This window comes from Lynx canadensis, chromosome B2 (assembly GCF_007474595.2).
Source record: "Lynx canadensis isolate LIC74 chromosome B2, mLynCan4.pri.v2, whole genome shotgun sequence".
In the NCBI taxonomy this organism is placed as follows: domain Eukaryota; kingdom Metazoa; phylum Chordata; class Mammalia; order Carnivora; family Felidae; genus Lynx; species Lynx canadensis.
The window spans coordinates 140,224,581-140,245,512 of record NC_044307.1 but is presented as its reverse complement, the minus strand read 5'-3'; the positions used below and the strand labels follow the sequence as shown (position 1 = coordinate 140,245,512).

The 20,932-nt window shown below is 45.0% G+C and overlaps 1 protein-coding gene across 1 annotated transcript in view; it reads right to left on the bottom strand.

Moving 5' to 3' along the window:
- TIAM2 (TIAM Rac1 associated GEF 2) overlaps positions 1 to 20,634 on the bottom strand; it is a 136,146-nt gene extending 115,512 nt beyond the window's left edge. Inside the window, exon 1 of the mRNA XM_030316644.1 lies at positions 20,540 to 20,634. The gene's annotated coding sequence lies outside the window, so the exon portion shown is untranslated. The remainder of the gene's footprint in view (positions 1 to 20,539) is intronic.
- Between the last annotated feature and the right edge of the window lie 298 nt (positions 20,635 to 20,932).

Below are 20,932 nucleotides of genomic sequence, written 5' to 3'. Positions count from 1 at the left end.
CCATTTTAACGAGACCCAAGGACAAACCAAGTCGAGAGAGTCTCAAAACACTTGCTCAATCACTACCCAGGCGAACACCTGAGCTAAAGACAGGAAGACCCAGATGAGGAATAGCCTCTGTCAGCAATTCTGGGCCCCACAAGTTGCGCACGTGGTCCTCACCTACCTCCTTCTACAACTTAAGAGAAACTTCCACTGCACGTGCAAAGTCTTCCTAGGAAGGTTAAAAATTACTTCCCCACCCCCCAAAAAAAGTTAACTGAAGACCTGAGTCTTGAAGAATGAGTGGGATTCTGTTAGATGAAGACAGAAAAGAAGGGCCTTCCAAGGAGAAGAAAACCACATGTTTCTAAGACACGGACACCCTGTGGCCACAAGCTGAGTCCCTAAGCTACTGAATAAGGAAGTGAACTAAGTGGAGAAAGACCCCAGCTTGTACGGGGAAAGGTGACAAGGCAGCAGGGCCTGATCACAGGTGTCAGGGACAAAGTTCAGAGAGATGGGAGCTGGGAGCGGAGGGGAGGCTGGGGAGATGTTGACTGTCGTTAGCCCATCACCCCTCCCCATCCCCCAACTGTCCCAGAAGCACCGCAGTGTGAGCCATCTCCTAGGGACACTTGAGGAAACTGTCTGGAGAAGGAGCCCACAGGTCACACCCCAAAGACAGCATGGGGACAGCACTGGCACAGGAGGTAAATGTTATTAGTGTTGGCAGAAACTCGGGAGCTGAAGTGACAAAGAGTTCTACTCATGGCTCATCAGGAGTTTGGAGACTCTCCTGCAGATCCCACCCCCTCCTGGGCACTATGAGGGAGACAAAAGAGACATATGGTCTGATCCCATCCCCAAAAGGGTTTATCAGCTTGTGCGGGGAGGGGCTAATTACCAATGTGAACCATGTGTAGAATCAATAAGCGAGTGTATGACAACTCTAACAGCATGGAGTTTATGGGGGGGGGGGGGACCAACATTCCCACAAATATTACTGGTATGTTGTTGGAATGTCGGGGAGTTGAGAGGCCCAGCTCCATCTGAGCCATCACAGAAACTGAAAATATTTTGGGGGGGGGGGGGGGGCGGTGGCAGGGGGAAGGGGAATGAATCACCTCTTCAAGCAAAATTACAGAATAGTTTAGAATAATCCTGGTGAACATAAAGTTGTTTTATTTTTCTTTTAGAAATTATCAAACTGCCTTTCATATACTTTTATCCATGTTCTTTCGTGTGTGTGTGTGTGTGTGTGTGTGTGTGTGTGTGTGTGTGTTTAATATATCAAATGTTCAGTCCCAACCTTCTTTTTCTCCAAAGTCTGCTTCAAATCTCATCCAAAGTTTGGCCAACATCCTTGTCTCTACAGACCGTGAGCAGTGCGTTTGTTGACTGCCAAAGATTCACCGGGTTCTAAATGTGCTAGCCTGACTTCTAAGTAACCTCTCACCTTAAGCTTTTATGAACATGAACCCTTACACCAAAAAGGGGAGTTCAGGCATGGGTCAGTACTTCCCAAGCTTCGTACTCAAACAGAAGACCTTGTACAGGAACCCGGGCTGTAACCACATGGCTTCTCACTGACTCGGGGACCTGCACGGACGGCATGTGCCTCAGTAAATCAGAAGCAGGCATCATGCTCCTGAACCTCAATCACATTCTGTGACCAAAATATACCATGGTAATTGCACTGAGTGATTCTTGGCAAAATATTTCTTCATTATACACTGTTCCGTGTAAGTTACAAAACGAACAGGCTTCAGCCACACATTTTTTCCCTCATTTAAGTAGGTGTTTTCCTCGCCCTCATAAATGTGTAACTCCTACTTCGGCTCAGCTTGCTGCCTGATTCGGGAGCTCATTTCTCTAAGGCTTGAGGCTACAATAGAAGTTGTTCTGGGGCCCGCAATTAACCAACTATTGCTGAACTTTTCCTTAAATTCTATGATTATTCACAACAAACCTAGTAAGATTTTAGCTGGCAAATTTACGGAAACCTTCAGGAAAAAAATATGAATAGTGTTAGTAGGTATAAATTTTATAATTTATACGAATTTACAATTTTTTTGTTATCTAAAGTAGATGGGCACACAGAGGGAGAGGGAGGGCCTAATATGCCCTGAGCCGCTGTGTGCCAAGGCTGACTGGGGCACAAGAACCCCCAGAGTTTGCAGGATCATCCCTGTCTTACAGCTTCCAGGGATTAAACGATTTCACCAAGATCACGAAGGGGCCAAAGGCAGGAAGTCCAACCTGGATTTTTTTTCACCATCTTTTTTTTTTTTTTTTTTTTTTTAGCATTACATCAAAATTATTTTAAATGTCTCTTTTCAATCTGAAATTATCCTTTTTTTTTAAAAGTACAACTTCACGTTCAGACTTCTCTTCTAGAAAAATAGCTGTGATCCGTGTACCTTTCATAAAGAAAGCACTGAAAAAGTCTTTCTCTGGAGGTATCCTTTTTCCAGGCAGGAAAGGCTTGCACAGTTGGGAATGAAGACAGGAGAAGGAAATGAAAAACTCAACTTTTAAGTTAACTAAGGAGCCGTAAGGTTAGAATGTAATCATTCTATTCCACTTTACAAAGAACATCACACAAAGGAAAAATCTGTTTTCTTGGTGGCGTAAACGTCATAATCATTAGCCTAAATATCCACTGGAATTTAGAATATACGTCCCCAAGGCTGTGGGGATGGGACATATGGACCAAGACCAGGAGGTGGGGGGTGGAGGGAAGGGCAATCCAGAAACAGAACAACCAAATAGCATCTTCCTGAAGCTGCAACTTCATCTAATGCTAAGTAATTTAATAATTGCTTTAATAAAGACATAGATCATGAAGTAAAATATAAAATTGACATTTCTAAGGTAAAATACAGGAGTCCAACAGTATTTAGCATTTGCATTAAGTAGCTGTAGCTACTACATCCAGCATCCTAGGGAAGATACACTTTCACTGATTAACCCAGTACGTGTTTACTGAGTAAATATTCTGTTGGACACGGTTACAGGCCTTGAGGATACAACAATAGAACCCCGCCCCCCCCCCAAAAAATTCCTGCTTTCACGGAGCTTTAATTATAGGGGGGAGGGATGAACAACAAACAAGGAAAGCAAATTGTTACGAGGTGACAAGTATTTTAGCCAAAAAAAAAAAAGAAAGGGCGTGGTAGGCTGTGTGGGGGAGGGGTGCTGTAATTTTAGAAAGGGGAGAAGAGGAAGGCCTCACCGAGTGGTGACATTTACCCAGACTAGCAGAAGACAGACGACATGGCTTCTGGGAAAAAGGCACTCGAGGCAGAGGAGAGAAAGTGCAAATGGCCCGAGAGGTGGAACAGGCAGGCCAGTGTGGCTGGTACAGAAGGGGTCAAAGAAGGGACAAGGAGCCAGACTGCAGCCCAAAGGGACATTTTAAGGCCACTGGCTTTCGCGTTGCGATTGAAAGTCATGATTAGAGGGTGGTGACTCCAGAAGGCTCATCACGGGCCACATTTCAAGAGGACCACTGTGGCTGCCCTGTGTTGGGCTGTCTGCAGCCAAGTGGAGGCTGGGGGTGGGGGGCGATCAGGCTGCTAGAGGGATCCGGGGGACAGAGGACGCGCGCCGGACTTGGGGGGAGTGACGAGGAATGGCCTGAGTCTAGATACAGTTGGAAGAAGGGCCAAGAGGATTCCCACATGGATGGGCGTGAGGGGCAACAGGTCAAGAAGGCCGCAGTGACTTTCATTCTGGAAGAATGGAGAAGGCACAGAAGAGGTTTAGGAGAAGACAAAATACTGGGTTTGAGATGTCTGTTGGACGTTAAAGTGGCAATGTCGAGTTGACAGCTGGGGGGAGAAGCCGGCATTCAGGGGAAAGGTGGGCTTGAGGTGCAAATGTGCTACTCATCCTTATGAAGATGGTATTTAAAACATAAAATGGATGAGCTCTCCAAGGAAGTAAACAAAAGGAAGAGAAGAGGCCCTGGGCACTCCCAAATGAGGAGGTCAAGCAAATAAGGAGAAGCACACAAAAGAAACAGAAGGAATAGCCAGTGAATCACATTAAGAGGAAACCAAGAAAACATGTTGCCCTTAAAGCCAATCAAAAAAATGTATTTCGGGGGCACCTGGGTGGCTCAGTTGGTTCAGCATCTCACTCCGGGTCAGGTCATGATCTCCCAGTTCCCAAGTACAAGCCCTGCACTGGGCTCTGTGCTGACAGCATGCAGCCTGCTTGGATCCTCTGCCCCCCTCTCCCTCTCCCCCCCCCCACCTCCCTCCCCCCGCTCAAAAATAAACACTTAAAAAAAAAGTCTATTTCAGGGAGGAGACTGTGAAGTTGCCGAAGGTTTCCGACAGCCCAAATAACGAGGATCGATAGATAAAAGAGCACTGAACTTAGCAACATGGAAGTTTATCCATGAACTTGACCGGAGCGGAGCGGAGCAGGGGCGGCGATAGCCGCGTTGGAGTGAGTTTGAGGATGAGGTCAATAAAACTGAAGATGGCAAACAGAAACCGCCTGCTCTGGTTTGACTATAAAGGGCAACAGAGGAACAAACAGTAGCTAGAAGGATAGAGGAATCCCCAAACGGGTGGTGGTCCCTGGGGTGTGTCCATCTGTCTGTCTGTCTTCAGGAGAAATTGCAGCATTGAATGGGAACAACTGTGCTGTGTGACAGAGAGAGGGGCAAATGCTCAAATGTTGTCCTTAAGTAGCCAAAGCAGAACTCTCATGCACAAGAGGAGGACTTGGCCCAAGAGCAACCACCCTGGACTATTAGAGAAACTGGAGAAAAACCCTTCGAGAACAATATATGGTTATACAGCAGGGCATTAACTCCAGCGCAGAACTCTTTGGGAGACTACTTATCACTGTGTCTTCTTATAATTTCCACTTTTCCCCTATAGGTCATGTTGTGTGTGTGTGGCGGAGGTGGGGGGGAATAAAGGTAAGTGAAGGTCTCTGCTAGGTACCACTTATTTCTAGGGTGTTCGGTTGTGGTTTTGTATGTACCTTGTCTGGCTGTTTTTGATTCATATGTGATGATCCTATCAATTTTCAATGGAATACATATGCGTGTTACACATACCTATACATGTGTGAGTGCACGTGTATCCCGTGACTTTATGTACACTTTTCGTGAAGCTCTCTACTCCTTATTAACCTTTACTACCATGCGTTTTCCTGGTTTATGATTGTCTGTGTATAATGCTTCCTTTCACTGGTCACTCCGCCTTCCAGGAATGGCTACAGACGACATGAAAATACTTTCATTCTCTCCACCCAGAATTCCTTTTCATTGGCTTTCATCATACGAACTTTCAGCTTTTATCGTTCCCAACCCATAGACTCTGCAACTCTTGAGCCCGTCCGCACATCTCCATTTTAGAAGCCCTGCCCTAACAATTCTGCCACCATAGAGATGTGTCATGGTCAAGTACAAAAACAGGATAAGGATTATTTTCACTTTCCAGTGTTGTCCTAAAGATAGCCAGATTTTTAAACCTTTATTTAAGTCTTAGGAACGCCCTGGACCAACTTCTTCCTGGTGTTATCTGTAGCACCTACCACATTCCTTTCCTACAGTGAAATAACTCAGTCTATCGCTGTATAAGTGTTTATTTTTCCAAAAGCGCCTTGCATTACCTTGGCACTTAAGTAAAACCCATCTGCTGTTTTTCTGTTCCCTTCCATGCCTCCCTCTCGTAAGTTACAGAACTAACAAATCCTAGACAGTCTTCTATCGGGATAGGATGGCAGGGGGCAGGGTGGGGGGAACCGCTTCACCTAAGGCTAAACCAGGAAGATTGGCAGATGAAGTCTTATCAGAGCTGTCTTGTCAGCAGAGGTTAGGGCAGCACACGTACACCTAAAATTCTCTCTGGTAATAAGTCAGTGCGAATGATGGCCGCCAAATGAGTATACGACTTTGAATTTCACCAAGATACAAGAAAGACAAGTCTTTGTCTGGTCTCCGACTAGAGCTTTGACAAGTAGGTAAGCAAATGAAAGAAAGAATAGAAGGAGGGAGGGTAACAGATGCGTGTAAGAGGTGTGTGTGTAAGCAAATATACATACACCTACAAGCATATGTATACACATATACGCCTCTATCATTTACAAAGATAGGACGGCATATACCAAATTATTTCCAATGAAAGAAACAGGTGGTATAAGGAAGGGACTAACAGGATACGTGGCATCGCATCCCAGCTCAGCAATTAACCATCGCAGTGACTTTGGACAAGCCACGTCAGTTCCGTGGTTTCCCAGCTTTCCCATTTGAAAATCCTCTAAGGTCCCTTCTCAACCTGACAACACTCTGAGCTATAAATAGCTGACAGTAGCATACGATATATTCCTGGGATACTGACATTACAGCTCTTACCATTTGTAAGCCTGTTTTAGATAGGGCTGAGTAATAAAGACACTCACCCTGCCATTATCAGAATTCAAACTATCACAAACGCGATGTTTAGCACTTGTGTGCGTCAACAGTCTGAAAGTCAGGATTGTTGCATTACTCCTACATTTCCCTGCTTTAAAATTTTGTTGCTATTACTTTTCAAATCCACACCTTTTTTTTTTTTTTTTTGATCCCTCCTAATAAAGGCATCTTTATCTTGGCCCTTACCTTAAGGTACGACACTTAATGTCAAATAAAAAATGCAGGCTAATGCTTCAATTTTTTTCTTTAATGTCCAAAAAGATCTTATTCTGAATGAGCCATGAACACCATTGTTTTAAAATCTCACAGTAGAGTTGAGGGGTCTCGCTCACCCAGTTTATCATCTCCACACAAATGAATCTTTCAAAGTGGGCCAAACCCAGAGGTGCACACAGGCATGGAAAAGCGTCCCACCCGAAATGGAAGGAGCCCATGCTTCTCCTTCTCAGCCTTCCCTCCCGCCGTTCCTCCCACATCCTTCTGACATCTGTGGTAAAAAGTGATTATAGCGACCCTGCACTGACTTTAAATCTCTGAAAGAGGGAATGTGTCTCTTCGCAAACACAATTAGAGACCACCAAGACAGAAATACCTACTTTACTTAGGGGTTAAATGAGGGACCGCTTGGGAAGGATCGTCTCTTGGCAAGGGACCTAGCCCTTATCTTCTGCTTCTAGACATCTCTGAGTAGGCCCGGCCTGAGGAGAGGGCTTTGCAGCTCACTCCCTCTGCACTGAGACACTGAAGGAAGACCGTTATCTGCTTGCATTCAAAACCCTATTTACTGTCTGGCTAGTTTGGATCGGAGGCATGGGGGGGGGGGTGGGCTCCAGGAGACTTCAGTTTCTGTCTACAAGCTCCGGTGAAAATCAAAGCAGTTGACAAATGTTCATCTGACTAGAGGAGAAGACGGTGCTCCGTCCCGGTTCTAAATGTTTGCCGGCTCTGCTAGAGCAGCACTTGCCGGATCCAAAGGAAAAGTAAGAAATGTTACCAATGTTTCTATGAACTCGAACCTACCTGAACTGTACTCGCCACGGCCCCATCCCTAAAAGACATTTCAGCCAAGGAACTAAAGGAATGGACGACGAACGATATATCCCCAGGGAAGAAACACACTGAAGACGCACACTGCCTACCCTAAAATAACTCATAGCCCCGTTATACTGAAAGTAAGCAAAAACTCTGGAATCCCTAAGTGTGACAGAGGGCCACAGTGAAATACTTCAACGTGTTAAGAAAAACCCCAGCGGCTGTTCAGCAATACCCTTACTTTCCAGAAATTCTATAAATAATCTTCCAAGTTACAATGACTTCAAAAAAGCTTCCTATTTCTGTCTCTCCACCTACCAATTTTCTGAGAATTACATGCTTGGCCAAATTAACGTAAAGCTGAGAAAGTACTATGCCAAGCCAGGGTTCCTCAATCCCCGCTGATAAGCTCGGGATTCAGACAGACACTTAATGAATGGACAGCTTCTGAGGGATTGGAACACGGATCAATCATCCCACCTGAACTAGGTACCGCCCCCCCACCCCTCCAACACACACACGCACATGGATTGCACAGGATTTCATTCCTTTTTTCAGAAAGTTCAAGACAAAAGGACAAACATCAATAAACAGTGAACATCAAATTACAAGTTTGAAAAGAGACTCTTACACCAAGTATCTCACTCGGCTCAAAACTAAGGCCTGATGAAGTTATATAATAACCAGAAAACTACAAAATACAATCCCTGAGACAGTTTCATTTCCCTTTGTGCCCTAAAAGAATTAACTGGTAAAAAAAAAAAAGATAATAGTCATTAATGCTTTTACCATAACCACACTGAGAAATGATACTTTTTTGAAATATCAGGAAAAATAAATCCATACAATATATACTATTAGCTTTTGGAGAATTAATTAGTAAAATGGGATAGGCAACTATCATAAACCCCCAGTAGGCGTCAGAAAGCATATACATACTCAAATTTGAGAGTAATACAGTTTTAGAGCAGCCTAAGTACAAAATAACATCAAACAAAGAAAAAGGGTCAGCGCACAATGAAATATTCCCAAAAGGACTGCTTCGAGAAACATTTGTATCTCACATATAAAAGTAAGTCTCAACTCCAGAAAGGGGGGAAATAAACATTTATAACCTTACCTTTGCCAAAACTCTGGATGTAGCCAGGGTTTCTCAGGCTCTTTCAATTAGTAGAAAAAGTTTCACAAAGTCAGGGTTGATGCACAAATCCACAAACTCTCTCTGCGTTCTGCCCATGGCAAGGCAGGAAACAGCGTTGAACACTTCAAAATGCTCGGCCGTTAAGAGCTAAAAACGGATCCTGTGCAATGCTGGATGTATTTTTGTCTGCGAGCTACACACCCTCATCATGTTCAATTTTTTCCATTGGTGGAGGAGTATGATGCAGACTTAACCAGAAAGTGGTTTTCCACGGGCCGCCTGAAGTGATTAGCCGGGACAGCCAGCCATCACGCCGGGGAGCCGCCAGGCTCACCCATGACTGGGCTGCTGTTGGACCCACATTCCAGAATTACCACCAAAGTTCCATAGGAGCGCGGCCCCGGAGTGCGCTGAATAAAGGTTTACTCACTTGAAGGGAGGCTCGCTGCTTTTTTAAGCCTTTCCGCAGTGAGAATACACACCTACCGGCCTTGTGTTTAGAGCGGTAGGAAACATTCTATCTCCCAAGCCACAGCTGGAATGTTACGGTCATAAAAGCCCTGCTTCAAGAGCAGCCCTTCAGAATAATTTTGCAATTTGCAAAATATCGGGTATACACTGTGTGCCAGAGTTATTTCATTTTTTAAAAAAAAATTTTTTTTAATGTTTATTTATTTTTGAGACAGAGAGAGACAGGGCATGAATGAGGGAGGGTCAGAGAGAGAGGGAGACACAGAAGCAGAAGCAGGCTCCAGGCTCTGAGCTGTCAGCACAGAGCCCGACGCGGGGCTCGAACTCACCGACTGTGAGACCATGACCTGAGCCGAAGCCGGATGGTCAGCCGACTGAGCCACCCAGGGGCCCCCAGAGTTATTTCATTTTTAAGGTAGCTGAGCTCCAGTGCCCTGCCCTGGAAGTACTCCTTATCCCAAAAGGTCACTATTTGATGAAAGATAAGCAATAACCTGACTTTCAAAAAAAGCGACACACCAGACGTTCACGTGTTTTCAAGTCTTGCTGTATCTTTTGATGAAAAAAAGATTCGGTTTATACTTCGGTTCAAAGTGTACCCAAAAGGTAGAGCAACATTTTCAGAGATTATTTTACGTTCATTATTGGCAAAGGCGTGCTGAAAGGGAGAACAGGATTACATCCGGGTACTTTCAAATTTTTGAAATTACATTCTATAGAAAACAGTTTAAGCCAAAGTTTTCAAGCTCTCCTGGACAAACATGTGACAAACAGCTTTTTGAGGTAATATTTTCATTATTTTTAAACTGTGAATGGGGCGCCTGGGTGGCCCAGTTGGTTAAGTGTCTGACTTCGGCTCAGGTCATGATCTTGTGGTCCGTGACTTCAAGCCCCGCATCAGGCTGTGTGCTGACAGCTCAGAGCCTGGAGCCTGCCTCAGATTCTGTGTCTCCCTCTCTCTGCCCCTCCCTACCCTCCCCCCGCCCCCATGTCTCAAAATAAATAAATGTTAAAAAAATAAATAAATAAAATGTGAATGGATCAGTGGGGCACCTGGGTGGCTCAGTCAGTTAACAGTCCAGCTCTTGATTTGGGCTCAGGTCAGCATCTCACAGGCTGTGAGTTCGAGCCCCGCATCAGGCTCTGTGCTGACAGCTGAGCCCCAGCTTGGGATTCTGCCTCCCTCTTTCTCTGCCCCTCCCCCACTTGTGCTCCCTTGCGCTCTCTCTCAAACGAAATAAAAATAAAGTTTAAAATGTGAATGGATCTATGTATGAAACTGACAAGATTCTTGCTTCACATTCAAGACCAGATTGTACTACAGACATACAAGCTTTTGATTCCCTATCTTGCGTGAAAAATAAATTACATATGCGTACACACATCTACACGTAAGAGTACATGGACACACAATTTTTTTCCCATACAGGTTCCGTGTAGTTAATACACGCTTGAGGGGCGCCTGGGTGGCTCAGTCGGTTGAGCGTCTGACTTCGGCTCAGGTCATGATCTCACGGCTCGTGAGTTCGAGCCCCGCGTCAGGCTCTGTGCTGACAGCTCAGAGCCTGGAGCCTGCTTCTGCTTCTGTGTCTCCCTCTCTCTCTGCCCCTAACCCACTCGCATTCTGTCTCTGTCAAAAATAAATAACCATTAAAAAAAAATACACGCTTGAAGGTACGCTTTCTAATCTTAATTAGCAAATAATAAGAACCATTATATAAGGTCACCTGTCCAATAGTTACAAAAACCAGTCTAACCTCCACAAAACTCTGTTAGTGAACACAGAACCAAAGACTGTTTAGTGCGGGCATGGCACACCTGAAAGCCGCCTGTGCCCAATCCCCTCACTTTACGGACAAGAAATGGAGGCCTTGAGTGACTTTCCAAGGTCCCAGAGCTGGCCAGCAGCAGGCAGCAGAGCCAGGACATGCCGGTCGAGTAACCACAACCTCCAGGACCGAAGTCAGAAAAGTCACCACGGAAGCCGAGTCACATAACAGAAAACATGGGAATTCCCAAAATGTTAAGTTGACGTGTGTGTGCGTGCACACGTGCTGAAAAATAGCCTGGGTCGGGCCCCTGGCTGGCTAAGTCGGTAAAGCACGCAACTCTGAATCCCAGGATCGTGAGTTCGAGCCCCACGCTGGGCATGGAGCCCACTATAAAAAACAAGCAAACAAACAAAAAAAAACGCCCTGGGTAAACCCAGAAGAAGAAAGAATGCAAGTCATGGAACAGCATTGTTTCTGTTGTTAAAATAAAAGGAAAATGAAGTATCATCGGCTAGCGTAAAAGAAACAGTCTCTTGAGAGGGAAGAAGGAAGTGTAAGAAGACGTGCTTCTCAACGTGAAAAATGTATCAGAAAGACAACCAACTGTGTGGAATACTTACATGCCTGTATTGTAAGACCTGCCTCTACGTTTTAAGCCAATTCTCACCTTTTCGAACACGTTATATGCAGGTCTGTTTATGCCAGAATTGTCTCTAGGAACGAATGATCTCCAACATTCCCCAGACATTTCCCATGGATTTGCATTGCCTGGTTCCCTCTTTTAATCACCAGGTAACTTTAGTTCTATGGATGTACAATGTCACTTGGGGGTTAAAGAGTTTAAACTTTGCCCAACTACAATAAAATACTCTCAACTTAGTACTCTGCCCTAAAATGATGAAAGCCAGCACATCTCCAAATCATAAAAGCAGACTTTACCTTTCTAACGCTTCGTCCTGAGACAACAACATAACGGGACCTATGTGTTAACAAGCATCTAAGGTTAAATTCCTTGGCAAAGAGCTCCAAGAATTACATATATTACTACTTAAGGAGGTATTCTGTCCTCGAACATACAACGCAAAAGGACACATAGGAAAGTAATACAGCAAAATGTTAACAATTACAGAATTCAAGCGGTGGTAATATTCACTCTACAATTCTTTCAACTTTCTAGATGTTTGCAAATTCTCCTAATAAAAAGTTGGGGGGAAAGGACAGATGGACACACACAAAGTCAAATTCACACAAACAGAAAAGTGGCTGCCGGGGGGTGGGGGGTAGGGTGGGGAGGAGGAGGGGTTGGTAAAAACTGTTGTTACAGATAAGTAATCTCTGAGGATCCAACGTGAAATGTGGTGGCCACAGTTGCTAACACCATACCGTGTAACTGAAATTTGCTGAGAGAGTAGAACTTAAATATTCTCTCTCTGACACACACACAGGATAAACAGTGAAGTGACAGGTGTTCTTTTTTTCTTATTTTTTTTTGTGTGTGTGTGTGGTTTTATTTATTCTTCGAGAGGGCGATAGCAAGCAGGGGAGGGGCAGAGAGAAAAGGAGACAGAAACCCAAGCAGGCTCTGTGCTGTCAGCGTGGAGCCCCACGTGGGGCTCTGACTCACAAGCCGTGAGACTGAGTCGGATGTTCAACCGACTGAGCCACCCAGGGCTCCCATTTTTTGAGAGACAGAGAGCAAGCAGGGGAGGGGCGGCATACGGTCTTCCTTAACTGGACAGGGAGATTCCTTTCCCCAGTGCACGCATACATCACACCAAATCACCACAATGTACACTAACTACCCTTCCATTTTATATGTCAACTACACCTCCAAAAGGTGACATTTTTAAGGCTATCACATCTTTGGGGCGCCTGGGTGGTTCAGGTGGTTAAGTGTCCGACTTCGGCTCAGGTCATGATCTAGCGGTTCGTGGGTTTGAGGCCCGCGTCGGGCTCTGTGCTGACAGATCAGTCTGGAGCCTGCTCCGGATTCTGTGTCTCCCTCTCCCTCTCTGCCCCTCCCCTGCTTGCGCTCTCTCTCAAAAATAAACATTGTTTTGGGGCGCCTGGGTGGCGCAGTCGGTTGAGCGTCCGACTTCAGCCAGGTCATGATCTCGCGGTCCGTGAGTTCGAGCCCCGCGTCAGGCTCTGGGCTGATGGCTCAGAGCCTGGAGCCTGTTTCCGATTCTGTGTCTCCCTCTCTCTCTGCCCCTCCCCCGTTCATGCCCTGTCTCTCTCTGTCCCAAAAATAAATAAACGTTGAAAAAAAAATTTATAAAAAAAATAAAAAAATAAAAAAAATAAAAAAATAAACATTGTTTTAATTTTTAAAAAAAGTACTCTTTATTAAGTGAAAATAAAGAGCAAAATCAAATTTTACCTTTTTTTAGAGTAAACTGGAGGTGCCCACAAAACCAACAGTCAATTTTAAGCTAATTCAAAAGGCAATGGTAGCATGCTATGTATTGCTTTAAAGCCACAGCAAACCTAAAGTTCATAATACAAGCTTTTTCTAAGTGGTTCAAAGGTACCAAATACGCAAGACACATTTTAATGCAGTCAACTCTCATGAAAATAAGGAATAAATATTTATAAAGTCCAAGTGGTACCTTACATTACATAATAAGCAAGTCTCAAGAACTTAACCAAATGACCAGTTAATTACTTTTGGGAGATGTGAGCAAATGTGAAATAACAGAAAAACTAAGATTTAAAACAAATTCTTCATAAATTTTTCCTTTACATGGACTTTTTTCTATAAGTCATTATATCCACATTAAATACACTTTGATAACTGACAATTATTGATAATGTATAAACCCCTAAAGTTTAAAATTAAATGGAATGCTTTATAGTAAGAGGCATGATTTTTATATAAATGATAAAAATCTGTACAAAAAAATGCTACCAGGGTGTCTGGGTAGCTCTGTAATTAAGCATCTGACTTCAGCTCAGGTCATGATTTCATGGTTCGTGGGTTCAAGCCCCACATCGGGCTCTGAGCTAACAGCTCAGAGCCTGGAGCCTGCTTCAGTTCAGATTCTGTGTCTCTTTCTCTCTCTGCCCCTCCCCACCCTGTGTTTTCTCTCCATGCCCCCCGCCCCCGCCTCAAAAATAAATAAATAAACATGTTTTAAAAATCATGCTACCAAAAATAAAACCATACTCATTCATGAGCTTCCGCGAAGGTAACCTAAGAATTTTCAGCAGGAATAAACCATTTAGAAAACACACTGACAAATACTACACACTAGACACATCTGTTTATAACATTTTTGAAGGGTTCTATTGGAACATTTAAGAAAGTGTAAGGAATCTGCCCAGAATTCGATGTAGTCAATTAAAAAGTGTTCTATTCAGCCTCCCACACCATGGGCACAGTACTTCCTTTTTATGGACTAAAGTGAAATCGTTCACGCTGAAAGGTTCCTAATCAGTTTAATTCAGAGAGTAATTGGATCTGAGTTTTCTAAGAGACCACAGAGGTCATCCAGCAGGTCCTATCTTTCTTCTAATTTGAGAACCTCCTACGGTATCCTGACAGATGGGCCACCCTCTTCTACCCAAATACACCGAGTGATGGCAAGTCCCAGCTCCATTAGGGAGCACATTCCACTGTTGAAACACCAACTGATGGATGACAACTCCTTCCAGGGACTTGAAACCAGTCATCCTCAAAATTCCACTAATTAAGTTAGTCTTTCTGTCCTTATCAACACACACCCTACGCCGCTCTCCCTCCCGACCGCCCTTACAAACAATAGAAGTCCAATGTCATGGCTCTTCCCCTGTTCTCTCTCTCTCTTTTAGTTTATCTGCACAATGTTGCCAGAAGCACCCTTGTAAAATAGAATGGACGAACAAAACCAGATTGTGTCTTTCACTAAAAATCAAATCCACACACACAGAAGAGAGTCCTAGGATTTCAGTCTGTGCCTCAGTGGGCTACGAGGGCAGTACCCTTGGTAACCACCCCCCCCCCCAGAGTCAACGAGGTTACAGGCCCTCATCTGTTTGGTGCCACAAAGTCTGGGAAGCGTTGGGGGAGGGACCCACTAGGGAAGGCAGAATGGAACCTCGTTCCACAGCCCACACACATGTGCAAATTACACACTGCTCCCATTTCACCCAACCAGGAGTCCTGACGACCGATCGTGGGGAAGACGAGCAAGTTTGCTGCTGAAAAAAGACGAAATGGCCTAAAATAGAAGCCAAAGAGTTCTGTTTGAACACAGAGGGGAAATCTTACTGCCCCGCTCAGGAATCACACACACACCTTCAGCGCCCTTTAAAATGCATGCAATGATGGAGGCCAGAGGGCTATACTCCTAAGAAACAGAAGCCGTCTGTTTGCAAATTAGGTTTCTACGAGTATTCTTCAGCGCACACACAAAACATGTTCTGTTCTACCTTTCTGGAAACATGAGACTCTACAGAAACGTCTTTAGGTTTTCCACCACTAATACAGAGGGAGATAGAACTTTTCCAGCTTTCTCCTAGTTCTACTAGAAGAAAAACAACTTAAGTAAAGGAAAACTGGTAACTGGCACGCGGTATCGGGGAGACTGCACGGCGGGGTCACTACTGTAGCAAACGGGCCCACGCGTGCCCCTCCAACCGGGCCAGCAGCCACCTCCCCAGCTGTCCATTGCCACCTGGGATGCACACCGCCGTGCTGCCCGGTGAAACCGCGTTTTAAAGGAACACTGAACATGTTGCTTTTAGCTAAAATTTTCACTTTCTCCAGGTAGGCAACTGGGGCACCTGGTGGCTCAGTCAGTGGGGCGTTTGGCTCTTGATTTCAGTTTAGGTCGTGATCTTGCAGTTTGTGAAATCGAGCCCAGCATCGAGGCTCTGCTCTGACACCACGGAGTTTGCCTGGGATTCTCCCTCCCTCTCTCTGCCCCTCCCCTGCTCTCTCTCTCTCTCTCTCTCTCTCTCCCAAAATTAATAGGGAAACATTTAAAATAATAGTAATAAAAAATAAAGGTAGGCAACTAACCTAAATATCCTTAAGACCCTTGTCAGGGATGCATTTTGCAGGCCCAACAAAGCTCACCCACAGCCCAGAAGCAGCCAGAAGCCCACCAGTTGGCAACCTCTGATTCATATGATAAACACAAATCCTGAAAGATGTTTTAAAAGAAAGCAATCAGCAGTCCCAACTCTCTGACTTCAGAAAGCTAAATCCTGGGTCTCCAGGGACGTATGGCTCCATACAACCAACCGGCCCAGATGACCAGATGTACACGCAGGATTCTGGACGGGGCCATTTATACCGAAGAGGCGTTGGAATGGGACATACAGGCCATGGCAGCCCCCTTCCTGGGGAGCGAGGAATCCTTTCTCCAGGAATCTTCATCTGCAGTCCAGCAGCCTCTGGACCCACATCCGCCCTGGGAAGTTCACTACTGCACAGGCCGCCCCGCCCATTTTCCCCCAGCTCCTAAGTTTCCTTCTACTCACTGGCCCTAGTGTCTCACTGCCCCTGCGCGCTGCACACATGACTCACTCTCAAGGGCAATATTATGCTCCCCACTAAACAAAATTTTCGGGGCGCCTGGGTCAGTCGGTTGAGCAGCTAACTTTGGCTCAAGTCATGATCTCACGGTTCATGGATTCAAGCCCTGCATCAGTCTCTGTGCTGACAGAACCTGCTTTGGATTCTGTGTCTCTCTCTCTCTCTGCCCCTCCCTAGCTCACGCTCTGTCTCTGTTTCCCTCTCTCCCAAAAATTAATAAACATTAAAAAATTAAAAAACTAAAACTAAAAAATAAACAATATTTTCTATGCTAAATATTCTGTTCCCTTCATCATGAATAGGACACTTTTTTTTTTTAAAGTTTACTTATTTATTTTGAGAGAGAGAGCATGCAAGCAGGAGAGAGGAGAGAGAATCCCAAGCAGACTCTGTGCTGTGAGTGCAGAGCCCGATGCCAGGATCCAGGTCATAAACCATGAGATCATGACCTGAGCTGAAATCAAGAGTCAGATGCTTCACCGACTGGGCCACCCAGGTGCCCCAGGACACTATTTCTAAACACTCCTGGTGCACCTGGGTGGCTCAGTCGGTTAAGCATCCAACTCTTGGTTTGGGCCACGCATCGGGCTCTGCATTGACAATGTGGAGCCTACTTGGGATTCTCTCTCTCCCCATCTCTCTGCTGCTCCTTTGTTCACATACGCACACACACACACACACACACTCTAAATTAATTAATTAATGTAAAAAATAAACAAATAGGGGTGTCTGGATGGCACCGGCTCAGGTCATGATCTCGCGGCTTGTGAGTTCGAGTCCCGTGTCGGGCTCTGTGCTGACAGCTCAGAGCCTGGAGCCTGCTTTGGATTCTATGTCTGCCTCTCTCTCTGCCCCTCCCCACGCCCACACACACTCTCTCTCTCTCTCTCTCTCTCAAAAATAAATAAACATTAAATTTTTTTCTAAATAAATAAACAAAATAAACACTCCTAACCATTCCTAACCATGATCACTGTTGTCCAGACAGTAACATCCTTCTTAGATCTAAGGTGTAAAAAGGAAGAAAGTAGGAAATGAAAAATCACGAAGCCCTGTGCCCGAATGTTACATGTATTTTCATATTTAATTCCCATAGCAATCTTTTTTGATTTGTATTATCAGCACTACTTTGCACATGGAGAAACTGAAGTTAGGCACAGTCGAGTCATTTGCTGAGGGTCACGAAACAAGCACAACTAGAGAACTCAAACCAAGTCAGTCTGGCACCAAAGACACAACAATATTGCTAGCCATATGGAAAATGGCGTATTTGTGATTTATCGCTATGATAACTAAAGTTATTAATAATTGTAATCAAGCCTTTTCTTTCTGTTGACTCAGGGATGTCAACATGTGAAGCAAATGCTCAAAGTCCTGTCTCCACTTTATGAGCAGAATCCAAATACATTATTTTCAAATCCAGCTGATGTACCTAATATATAAAATCCTGAGTATACACTAAATAGCAGAAATTTTTTTTAAGTTTTTTACATTTTATTTATTTTTGGTAGAGAGACACAGAGCACGAGTGGGGGAGGGGCGGAGAGAGAAGGAGACACAGAATCCGAAGCAGGCTCCAGGCTCCAAGCTGTCAGCACAGAGCCCGACGTGGGGCTCAAACTCATGGACCGCGAGATCATGACCTGAGCTGAAGTCTGACACTTAACTGACGGAGCCACTCAGCCACCCCTAAAATAGCAGGAATCTATATAACACATATATTAACATCCTTAATCACAATCACACGAGGAAAATGCTCTTATTACCCCCCATTTTACAGAAGAAGAAACTGAGGCACCAAACTTAAATAACCTGCCCAAGGTCACTGAGCCAGCAAATGTCAGAGACAGGATTCAAAAAACTCAGCAGGCAATCTGTCTCCAAAAAAAAAAACAAAAATCTAAACCTTAGGCTTTTCAAGTAGGTGTATTTCAGTCCTGGCATCTGCACTTCAGTAAAGCATAAATGAAACAGTCTCAAAGGCTAATCAGATATTCCTTTTAAATATTCTAACGTAGGAGCACCGAGGTGGTTCAGCTGATTATGTGTCCGACTCTTGATTTTGGCTCAGGTCATGATCTCACGGTTTATGAGTTCAAGCCCTGCATCAGGCTCTGCGCTAACAGCATGGAGCCTGCTTGGAATTCTCTCTCTCCCTCTCTCTGCCTCTCTCCTCCCCCAAATAAGTAGGTAAGTAAGCAAATAAATAAATAAATAAATATTCTAATATAGAAAATATAAAGGTCAGTTAACACAAAAGTTACCAGACATCATCTAAATTCCTAACTTTAAAGCACCAGTTTTTAAAATTTACTTATTTTGAGAGAGTGTACACAAGCAGGAAAGGGACAAAGAGAGGGGGAGAGAGAATCCCAAGCAGGCTCCTCACTGCCAGCACAGAGCCCAATGCAGGGCTCGATCCCACAGACCATGAGATCAAGACCTGAGCAGAAATCAAGAGTTGGACACGTAACCAATTGAGCCACCCAGATGCCCCCAAATTCCTAACTTTAATAAGTGCTCTAATTGCAAATAAACTCAAAACACTACAAAACTTCCTTCTTATGCAGAGGATAATGTTAAACCTGGCAATTCTGTGAGAGAATAATTCACATTTAAAAACAGCTCCTGGGGCGCCTAGGTGGCTCAGCTGCTTAAGCATCTGACTCTTGATTTCGGTTCAGATCATGATCCCAGGGTTGTGAGTTTGAGCCCCACATCGGGCTCCATGCTGACAGCACAGAGTCTGCTTGGGATTCCCTCTCTCTCTTCCCCTTCCCTGCTCACGTGTGTACACATACACTCTCTGCCTTAAAGTAAACTTTAAAATAAAAATAGCTACCAAGTAGACAAAGTGGATCTTCAAAATCTCCTCCAGTGCCAACAACTTTCTCATCGTATGACACTGAGTGACTTACACAGTGAGCCGCATTTCACGGCTGAGCTCATCATATAATTCGGGCAGAAAGCGTCTGCTGTGCACTAGACACGGTCTGAGCCGTGGAGCTACATGGCGAGCAAGACCGACAAGGGTTCTGACCTCATGGAGCTTCCGCTCCGGTGACAAGAAGGCTCAACAGCAAGCAGGTAAATACACGAGACAGAAAACTATCACGCACGACAAGCACTTTGCAGGGAAATAAAATAGGTGGCCACTTTAGATTGGGTGGACAGAGACGATCTCTCAGAGGCAACACCTTGAGTTGAGATCCAAACGGTGTGAAGCGGCACCGGAAGGATGGGACCAGCTGCCTCTGACAGAGCTGGTGCTCGTGTCTGTGAGTTTCAGCCAAGTTAAGCATGAACTGTAGACCCTGCCAGCGTGTCCGGGGAAGGACCGGCAGCCACTCCAAACGCTGCTCTGGGAACTGTTCAGTTTTCTGCTTTAGTACTTATGCTGAAACACCAAGACATCGACCAGTAAAACACCCCAGGCAGAATGGAAGAGCCTTAGCACAGCGGGAACCTCCTCTCCCCTCAGTGGCTTCGTGTCCAACCTTCCTGAGCTCACCTGATCTTACGACTCCAGCTACGAATTATATACTCCAGATCTGTTCTCCAGCAGGCTAGCCTGTTTCGTTGGGAGTTCAAGTGGGTGCTGTATCTATCTGACGCGTAAAGAGACGGAACTGAACACCTGCCAGGCTGCAACTTTGCCACCTAAGTTCCCAGAGAGGATGGGGATACGGAATCCCAGAGCGAGAGACAGCATCATCCAGTGCATCAAATTAAAGTGTGTTTATAATAAGCCGCTCAGGGGGCGCCTGGGTGGCGCAGTCGGTTGGGCGTCCGACTTCAGCCAGGTCACGATCTCGCGGTCCGTGAGTTCGAGCCCCGCGTCGGGCTCTGGGCTGATGGCCCGGAGCCTGGAGCCTGTTTCCGATTCTGTGTCTCCCTCTCTCTCTGCCCCTCCCCCGTTCATGCTCTGTCTCTCTGTGTCCCCAAAAAATAAATAAACGTTGAAAAAAAAAAATTAAAAAAAAAAAAAAAAAATAAGCCGCTCAGACTGAATGCACCACTGCCCACAGGAAATCCAATTTCCAACCGGAAGGTGAGGAATCCACTTTGGCTCTCCCCACCCAGGTCCACACACAAAGAGCACTTAACAGAGCTCCACGGGAAACAGACCCACAACTGACATACATGAACACCTTCGAGGTGCACAACTGCCTTGAACTTACCACTGGAAGGAGGGTGAACGACACTTAGTGTTAATCATTCATTCATCCAGAATGAGCTTGCTGAAGAGGTTCCTTTGTAATTCAAGCACAGAGCCCTGGCAAGGGAAACAAAAAGAGGTGATGAGAAACAATTTATTATAATTTGTAATTGGGCTTGCTATAAAAAGGGAGCAACTAGAAAAAACCAAAAACAACTCAAAAGTGAAGTGGTAAACGATAAAGCAGATAGGAGGGTCTTCCCACAACCTGATTGGAGAAGCAGATTTGCTAGAACTCCACATGGCCAAGCCATTTTAGAGATAGATAGAGAGAGAGGGGAGAAAGAGCAGACAGAAGAAAAATAGACAGGTGGGCAGACAGATATATGACCAGATAGCCAGATAAAGCCTACTG